This window comes from Ursus americanus, chromosome 9 (assembly GCF_024610735.1).
Source record: "Ursus americanus isolate L20-20 chromosome 9, mUrsAme1.1.p, whole genome shotgun sequence".
NCBI classification, from domain to species: domain Eukaryota; kingdom Metazoa; phylum Chordata; class Mammalia; order Carnivora; family Ursidae; genus Ursus; species Ursus americanus.
In genome coordinates this window covers 50291851-50302075 of record NC_142135.1, presented here as the reverse complement: position 1 = coordinate 50302075, position 10225 = coordinate 50291851, and the positions used below count along the sequence as shown (strand labels likewise).

The 10225-nt window shown below is 38.8% G+C and overlaps 1 pseudogene; it reads right to left on the bottom strand.

Moving 5' to 3' along the window:
* Positions 1-238: 238 nt before the first annotated feature.
* On the bottom strand, positions 239-499 carry LOC123797692 (non-histone chromosomal protein HMG-17 pseudogene; annotated as a pseudogene).
* Between the last annotated feature and the right edge of the window lie 9726 nt (positions 500-10225).

Below are 10225 nucleotides of genomic sequence, written 5' to 3'. Positions count from 1 at the left end.
GAAGTGTTTAACACCATAGCTTAAAAAAAAAAGTAAAACAAAATCTTGCATTTTTATAAAACTTGATAAAAAATAGTAATTCAAACTGTACAGTCACCAGAAGTACACAGTTATAAAAAATACACACATTTCACTTGGCATCTTTTTTTAAAATTTTTTTTTGATGTAAAGTTTGATGATTCATTAGTTGCGTATAACACTCAGCGCACCATGCAATGCGTACCCTCCTTATTACCCATCACTTGGCATCTTCAGCACCTTTATATTTCTGTGCCAGGTCTGTTTGGGCCTCTCCATTTTTGCAGGGTTATTTCCATCTTTGCAAGCATCAGATTTTCCCTTTTTCTCTTTGGGTACCTTCTCTCCCTTTTTGGAGAGGCCTGGGCTCTGGCTTTAGAGGAGTAGGTTTAGTAGATAACCTTGCAGATCTTCTCTGTGCTTCATCCTTCACCTTGGCTTTATCTCCTTCAGTGCCCCCCTCAGTCTTTCTCTTGTGCATGGTGGTGACAGTGGCGGGAGGTAGGCGCTCGATGCAGGGATGTGACAGTGGACAGGCTTTGGTTGGTCTGGGGGTCTCGCTTTCCTCTTCTTCATGCTTGTATTGACTTTTAATACTCGTATTTTTCTTTCCAGCTTTAGATGATTTATTCACTATTAGTAATATCAGTAAATTCTCATAATTAAATATTTTCATAATGATTCTAACATGAATATGATTACGAAAAAATAGGAGTGAATCGCAATAATTTCGTATGTTGGAAAAGTAAGGAAAGATAAATTCATGTTTGGATTTTGTCATTGAGGAGTGGGTGAAATGGGTAAAGAGGGTCAAAGGTACAAACTTCCAGTTATAAAATAAATAAGTCATGGGGATGTAATGTACAACATGGTGACTATAGTTAATAGTACTGCATTGCATATTTGAAGTTGCTAAGAGAGTAGTTTTCATATCAAGAAAAAAAATTTTGTACTGTGTATGATAATGGATTTTTTTTTAAGTTTTTTTATTATATTATGTTAGTCATCATACAGTACATCCCCGGTTTCCGATGTAAAGTTCGATGATTCATTAGTTGCGTATAACACCCAGTGCACCATGCAATATGTGCCCTCCTTACTACCCATCACCAGCCTATCCCGTTCCCCTACCCCCCTCCCCTCTGAAGCCCTCAGTTTGTTTCTCAGAGTCCATAGTCTCTCATGCTTCATTCCCCCTTCTGATTACCCCCCCTTTCTTTATCCCTTTCTTCTCCTACCGATCTTCCTAGTTCTTATGTTCCATAGATGAGAGAAATCATATAATTGTCTTTCTCTGCCTGACTTATTTCACTTAGCATTATCTCCTCCAGTGCCGTCCATGTTGCAGCAAATGTTGAGAACTCGCTCTTTCTGATAGCTGAGTAAATTTCCATTGTATATATGGACCACAACTTCTTAATCCAGTCATCTGTTAAAGGGCATCTCGGTTCCTTCCACGCTTTGGCTATTGGGGACAATGCTGCTATGAACATTGGGGTGCATATGGCCCTTCTCTTCACTACGTCTGTATCTTTGGGGTAAACACCCAGTAGTGCAATGGCTGGATCATAGGGTAGCTCAATTTTTAACTTTTTAAGGGAGCTCCACACTGTTTTCCAGAGTGGCTGTACCAACTTGCATTCCCACCAACAATGTAGGAGGGATCCCCTTTCTCCACATCCTCTCCAGCAATTGTTGTTTCTTGCCTTGTCCATTTTTGCCATTCAAACTGGCGTAAGGTGGTATCTTAGTGTGGTTTTGATTTGAATTTCCCTGATGGCTAATGATGTTGAACATTTTTTCATGTGTCTGTTAGCCATTTGTATGTCTTCATTGGAAAAGTGTCTGTTCATATCTTCTGCCCATTTTATGATTTGATTATTTGTTTCTCACGTATTGAGTTTGAGAAGTTCTTTGTAGATCTTGGTTACCAGTCTTTTATCTGTAGTATCATTTGCAAATATATTCTCACATTCCGTGGGCTGCCTCTTAGTTTTTTTGACACTGTTTCCTTGGCCGTGCAGAAGCTTTTTATCTTGATGAAGTCCCACAAGTTCATTTTTTCTTTTGTTTCTCTTGCCTTCGGAGATGTGTCATGAAAAAGGTTGCTTTGGCCCATGTCGTAGAGGTTGCTGCCTATGTTCTCCTCTAGGATTTTGATGGATTCCTGTCTCACATCGAGGTCTTTCATCCATTTGGAGTTTATTTTTGTGTATGGTGTGAGATAGTGGTCAAGTTTCATTCTTTTGCATGTAGCTGTCCAATTTTCCCAGCACCATTTATTGAAGAGACTGTCTTTTTTCCACAGATGTTTTTTCCTGCTTTATCAAATATTAGTTGCCCAAAGAGCCGAGGGTCCATTTCTGGGCTCTCTATTCTGTTCCATTGGTCTATGTGTCTATTTTTGTGCCAGTACCATGCCGTCTTTGTGATCACAGCTTTGTAGTACAGCTCAAAATCCGGCATTGTGATGCCCCCAGCTCTGTTTTTCCTTTTCAGCAGTTCCTTGGAGATTCGGGGCCTTTTCTGATTCCATACAAATTTAAGGACTATTTGTTCCAGTTCTTTAAAAAATGCCATTGGTATTTTGATCGGGACAGCATTGAAAGTGTAGATTGCCCTGGGTAGCATGGACATTTTAACTATGTTAATTCTTCCGATCCATGAGCATGGAATATTTTTCCATCTTTTTGTGTCTTCTTTAGTGTCTTTCAAGAGTGATTTATAGTTTCTAGCATATGGATCCTTTACCTCTCTGGTTAAGTTAATTCCAAGGTAACGTATGGTTTTTGGTGCTATTGTAAATGGGATGGATTCTCTAATTTCTCTTTCTTCAGTCTCATTATTTGTGTATAGAAATGCAACTGATTTCTGAGCATTGATTTTGTATCCCGCCACATTACTAAATTGCTCTATAACTTTTAATAGTTTGGGAGTGGATTCTTTTGGATTTTCCACATAGAGTATCATGTCATCTGCGAAGAGAGACATTTTGACTTCTTCTTTGCTGATTTGGATACCTTTTATCCCTTTTTGTTTTCTGATTGCTGTTCCAAGGACTTCTAGTGCTATGTTGAATAATAGTGGCGAGAGTGAGCATCCTTGTCGTGTTCCGGATCTTAAGAGAAAGGCTTCCAGCTTTTCCCCATTGAGAATAATATTTGCTGTAGGCTTTTCATAGATGGTTTTTATGAGATTGAGGAATGTACCCTCTATCCCTACACTCTGAAGGGTTTTAATCAGGAAAGGATGCTGTATTTTGTCAAATGCTTTTTCTGCATCAATTGAGAGGATCATATGATTTTTGAATTTTTCTTTCAGTATAAAATCTATGACACTGATTGATTTGCGAATGTTGAACCAGCCTTGCAAACCAGGGATGAATCCCACTTGGTCATGATGGATAATCCTTTTACTGTACTGTTGGATTCCATTAGCCAGGATCTTGTTGAGGATTTTGGCGTCCATATTCATTAGGGAAATTGGTCTGTAATTCTCCTTTTTGATGGGGTCTTTGCCTGGTTTGGGGATCAAGGTAATATTGTCCTCATAGAATGAGTTTGGTAGTTTTCCTTCTGTTTCTATTTTTTGAAATAGCTTTAGGAGAATAGGTATTATTTCTTCTTTGAATATTTGGTAGAATTCCCCAGGAAAACTGTCCAGGCCTGGAGTTTTGTTATTTGGGAGGTTGTTTATCACTGACTCAATCTCTTCATAATTAATTGGCCTGTTTAAAAAGTCAATTTCTTCCTGTTTCAGTCTTGGTAGTTTATAGGTTTCCAGGAAGGCCTCCATCTCTTCCAGATTGCTTAATTTATTGGCATAAAGCTGTTGATAAAAGTTTCTAATAATCCTTCCAATTTCATTGGTGTTGGTTGTGATCTCTCCTTTTTCATTCATAATTTTATTAATTTGGGTCCTTTCTCTATTCTTTTGGATAAGTCTTGCCAGTGGTCTGTCAATTTTATTGGTTCTCTCAAAAAACCAGCTTCTAGTTCTGTTGATCTGCTCTACTGTACTCCTCGTTTCTAATTCATTGATTTCTGCTCTAATCTTGGTCAACTGCTTTCTCGTGCGTGGATTAGGCCTGTCCCTCTGTTGTTGTTCCAGCTTCTTGAGGTGAGAATATAAAAACTGCATTTTAGATTTTTCTATTCTTTTGAGTGAGGCTTGGATGGCTATGTATTTCCCCCTTAGGACTGCCTTTGCAGTATCCCATAGGTTTTGGACCATTGTGTTTTCTTCTCATTGGTCTCCATAAATTGTTTAAATTGATTTCTGATTTCCTGGTTTATCGAGTCATTCCTGAGCAGGATGGTTCTTAGTCTCCAAGTGTTTGAGTTTCTTCCAAATGGTTCCTTGTGGTTAAGTTCCAATTTCAAAGCGTTTTGGTCTGAGAATATGCAGGGAATAATTTCAGTCTTTTGGTATCGGTTGAGACCTGTTTTGTGACCCAGAACATGGTCTATTCTTGAGAATGTTCCGTGGGCATTAGAATAGAATGAGTATTCTTTGGTTCTGGGATGTAGTGTTCTATATATATATCTATGAGGTCCAACTCATTGAGTATGTCATTCAAAGTCCTTGTTTCTTTGTCAATTCTCTGCATGGGTACTCTGTCTATTACTGATAGTGGGTATTGAGGTCCCCTACTATTAATGTATTTTTATCTATATGTCTCTTTATTCTGGTTAAGAGTTGGTTTGTATGTCTTGCTGCTCCCCTGTTTGGGGCATATATATTTATAATTGTCATATCCACTTGTTGGATACATCCTTTAAGAATAATATAGTGCCCTCTGTGTCTCTAACTATAGTCTTTAGTTTAAAATCCAATCTGTCTGATATAAGAATTGCTACCCCAGCTTTCTTTTGAGGTCCATTGACGTGAGAGATGGTATTCCATCCCTTTACTTTCAGTCTAAATGTATCTTTAGGTTCAAAATGAGTCTCTTGTAGACAGCAAATGGATGGGTCATGTCTTTTTATCCATTCTGCAACCCTGTGGCATTTATGGGAGCATTTAGGCCATTTACATTGAGACTGATTATTGAGAGATATGATTTTAATGATGCCATGTTGCCAGTAAAGTCTTTGTTTCTATAGATTGTGACTCTCTGTTCTGTATCACTCTTGGCGCCTTTTTACTTTTATAGAACCCCCCTTAATATCTCCTGTAGGGCTGGTTTCGTGGTTAGGAAATTGGTCAATGACTGGCGATTCTGGAAGGTCTTTATTTCTCCATCAATTCTGAATGACAGCGTTGCTGGAGAAAGGATCCTTGGCTGCATGGTCTTCTCTGAAAGAGCTTTAAAAATGCCCCCCCCCCCAACCCTTTCTCTCATTCCAGGTCTGTGTAGACAGGTCTGAAGCAATTCTGATACCTTTGTCTTGGTACGTGAGAAATTTCTTTGCCCTGGTCGCTTTCAGTACTGTATCCTTGGATCTAATATTTGCGAAGTGCACTATGACATGACATGGCATAGGTTTGTCGTGGTTGAGCTTGGGAGGGGTCCTCTGTACCTCTTGGACAGAAACGTTTGTTTCACTTGCTAGATTAGGGAAATTTTCAGCTACAATTTGTTCAAATATCTCTTCTAGACCTCTGTTTTTCTCCACCTCCTCAGGGATTCCGATGATTGTGACATTGGAACATTTCATTGAGTCAGTAATCTTCCGTATCGTACATTCATGAGAATGGATTTTTTTGAGTCCAGATTCTATTTTAGCTTTCTCTTCTACTAACCCATCCTCCAATTCGCTGATACGTTCTTCTGCCTCATCCACCCTGGCCGTCAGAGCCTCTAGTTTTGACTGCATTTGGCTCATAGAATTTTTAATTTCTGCCAGATTCGCTCTCATTTCCGCCCTTAGAGATTCTATATTCTCATTAACATTTTCATTAATACTTTTTTCAAGTCTACACATCATCTTGACCATTGTTACTCTGAATTCCATTTCTGATAATTTGGTTATATCCATTTCCATTAGTTCTGTGGCAGAGGCCACAGACTCATTGTCTTTTTTTTTGCTGGGGGGGGGGATTTCTCCTTCTCGTCATTCTGATGAGGAGAGGTTGCGGGGTTTTCCAGAGCCCAAATTATTGACGGGACCCAGGCAGTGCGCACTTGTTTTATAGGGATCTTACGGATGTGGGCTTCTTGATTTTTCAGCCTGCCTTCTGGGGGCGGGGCCTGCCGCGCCGATACTCAGGCAACCCTGTTTGGGTAGAGTCTCCGTGTCCCCTGCGAGGGGGGATGGGGATGGGCACACTGTGAGCTGGTCTTTCCAGGCTTTTGTTCTTTGGCGGCTTTCCCTGGCGGTTTGCTGTGCCTCTTCTGAGAGTCAGAGCAGCAGTGGCCGAATCTCAGCCTCTGTCTCAGAACAGTGGGATCGCGGACCGTTCTCCGCTGATGTTCTGGCCACTTTAACTCTGTTTCTGTTGGTGCTGCTCAACCCTGCAGCGTCCCAGGATGTGCGCCCCACACCCTGAGTCCCAGCCCTCACTTCCAGGGCCTGCGCATCTCTGTCCTTTGTGTTTTAACACCACCAGCCACCAGCCGCCCCCGCGTGCTCCGGAGCTCCCGGTCTCAGTCTTGTTCCAGTGAGCACACCGGAGCTCCGTTTCAGTCTGGTGGCGCGCGCTCCCCCGCTGACGGTCTCAGTCTGTTGTCTCGCGGGTGCCGTCAGCGAGTCCGCCCGCTCCCGCGTGCAGGTGGCTACCGCTTCCCGGCACCGGAACATGGCGGCTCCCTCCCCCTTCCTTTTATATTCCGATATCTGTGCACGGTTTCATGGCTCCCTGCTTCGTACCTCAATACTCAGCGCTGGAGATGTTCATTTGTAGAGATCCAGATGTATCTTCCTGTGTCTCAGGCTGATTCCGTGGATGTTCAGGATGGTCTGGTACCTATCCAGCTCGACTCAGGGGACTGGCTGAAAAAGGGGTCCCCCACTCCTCCACCATCTTAACTCCCTTTTGGTAATGGATTTTTAACTACAATTGTTATGGTGATCGTTTTGCAATTTATATAAATATTGAATGATTATGTTGTATACCTGACACTAATATGTTATATGTCAATTATCTTGATTAGAAATAATAAAATAAAAAGATTATAATTCATAGAGGTCAATTGGATGTGTTAAGAACTTTAAATTATTAATAAAAGGCAACTGTGAGAAAGACTGAAGATTTTATATAAAAAGACTATCAGAGAAAATGCTTTTTTTCTCGTGAAATATATCCATGTAGTACTATGAGAGGAAGATATGGTTAAGAAAACTGGTTAGAGTATGTGGCAAATTTACTAAAATTATTTTGCTTTTTTTAATATATTCAGTTAGTTAACATACTTTTTAAAAATAGCCTTATTGTACACGGATATATATTTTTAGAAAGAATTTTAGTTTTGAAAATAGTGTTTGGGGGCACCTGGGTGGCTTAGTCGGTTAATCGTCTGCCTTTGGCTCAGGTCATGATTCCAGGGTCCTGGGATCAAGCCCTACCTCAGGCTCCTTGCTCAGTGGGGAGCCTGCTTCTCCCTCTCCCTGTGCCTGCCTCTCCCCCAGTTTGTGCTCTTTCTCTTTCTCAAATAAATAAATAAATAAATAAGATCTTAAAAAAAAGAAAAGAGTTTTTGATTCAGGACTATTTTATAGGATATTTAGTAAATAATATTTCAAAATTATATAATTTTAATTTTTTTCAACATTCTCTATCACTTATGTAATTGCATAGTTTGAACAATTACATGGATAATCTCACTCTCAGACATACATGTGAAGCTCCGCATGGTGCCTACTCTATTGCCTCTTTCTGCTTCCACCTGTGCTCCTACTGCTCCCAGTAAAGAAAGAGCTCAGTGGTAAAAAGGCCAGAGAACTACAGCCCTCTGTCTTGAACTATGATATCAGAGCTGGGCCCTCTGGGAACTGGAGAGTTGCATGACTTTAGCCAGCCCCCTTCACAAAAAGATCATCCATTTTTTTCAGGAAAATATTTGATGCCCCATGATCAGGGAACTAAAGAGGGCAAGAATGAATCCTGAAGACAAAACTAGGTAAATGCTTACTAGACATTGTGACTTTGAGCTGTGACCATCAAATTATCTTTTTGTTTAATATTTGAAAGATGACTTGAAGTGTGTGGGGAAAATATGATATGGGGGAATTTGTGAGAACACCTTTCCAACTGGCAAACATTAGAATATGTCTTCATTATTATAAACATTTAAAAAAGGAACATATTTCTCATACTTAAATCTGGTAAACACACACATATTATGTGTCTTCTTTTATATTGAATATAAATGAAAAAGTCCTAATGATATATCAGCAAAGTAAAGTAAAAAATTCGTAAAAGTAATCAGCCATCTCGACCGAGCAAAGTTTACCCCAGGAAAATTCAAATATAGCCCATTTGTCTAAAATATAATGACTGTGTGTGTGTACACATAGATATTATCACATTAAGAGATTTTAAAAATGCATATCATCATTTAAGAAGATACCCCCAATTTAATATTCATTCCTGATGTTTTAAAAATTAAAAACTGTTAGAAAACCAGGAATAAGATATTGAACTAATACATAATGCTTATCTTTATCCAAAAATCTATATTATACTTAAGAATAACTCACTAGAATCATTTTATTTTATTTTTTTAAGTTTTATTTTATTTTATTTTTTTGAGAGAGAGAAAAAGAGTGCGAGCGCAAGCATGTCCAGGGGAGCCACAGGGAGAGGAAGAGGCAGGCTCCCTGCTGAGCAAGGAGACCAATTTGGGGCTCGATGCCAGGACCCTGGGATCATGACCTGAGCTAAAGGCAGTTGCTTAACTGACTAAGCCACCCAGCCATCCTGAATCATTTGTTTTAGGGTCTGGAAACAAACTAACGGCTAATCTTTACCAATTTTTTATGAAATCTTTTAAGTAAGGTAGGACATGAACTAGAAAGAGGAGACCTAGTTACTGTATAAAAGGAAATAAAATTTGCCTTAATTTCAGGTGTGAGATTATATAATAGAAAATGTAAAGGAATACATTGAATAACCCCCATAATTACTAAACAACTTCTATGAATAAGATAAATAACAATTATACATGAAGAGGAAATAGAATGGCTTGTACATTTGAAAATATGTTAAGCCTCATTGAAAACCACATACACCAAATAATCCATTTTTTATTTGATAGATAAGAATGGACACTATATATAAATAAAAAAATACTATAGCAACAGATATTTGATTCTATATTGGCAAAGTAATGTAAGGATAAGTGTGAACATCTGATCAGTGTAAGAATTTTCTATGTCCAATCAACTCATCCAGATAGTTTAGGCATAACTGACATTTAATTCCCTTTAAAATGGTAAGAACACACAACTCAACTATGTCAGATTGAAAGTTCCGTCTTTGTTGGATAGGCTGGCCTTGTACAATGACTGAATCAAATGAACACTGGCTTAAATATTTGTCTCCAAAAGGCAGGCATGTTAATATATAATTTCAGTCTTTTCAGACAAGTAAGAAATCCTTCTATTTAAAAAATGCATTTATTCAACAAATATGTATTGAGTCCTTCCTCTGTGCCAAACCCTGGAGATCCATGATGAGTTAGAAACAGTCTCTGCCTCAGGGAGCACACAGTATTTCTGCATAGAAAGAAAGCTAATAAACTTAGTGTAAAATTGAGGACTTCAACTTTTTCTTATGAATGTAAATAAACTCTTGTTAAAGCATAGATATTACTCTTTTTGGTGGGATTTAGATATTAATCTGTAGATGGTGAATTTGATAGGGAGATATCAGTAATAGGCCTGCTTGTTAAAAGATTGTACACAACAAAGAGTGCTGGCATATATTCCTGAAAAGAGTAATTTGTATATAAAATTGAATTAGACAAAGAGAGACATGAATATCTTGTCCTAGGTATTTAGGCTACGTGTATATTCATTAATAATTATTTTGAAATGAGATTAATCTGTCCTGCCTCTGCATCACTGTTATGCTCTAGGAGCATCATGTGATAAAGTGCCATGTTTGTGTGCGGGGTGGAAAACATGCCACGTCTGATTCTGACAAGAGATGGAAGATTGCAATAAAAGAATAATTTTCATACAAAAAGGTCACATACTAGCATCTTTTGTTTCTAACTTTGGAAGTTATTCTTTTCGGATATGTAGCTTTATCTTTACCTCAG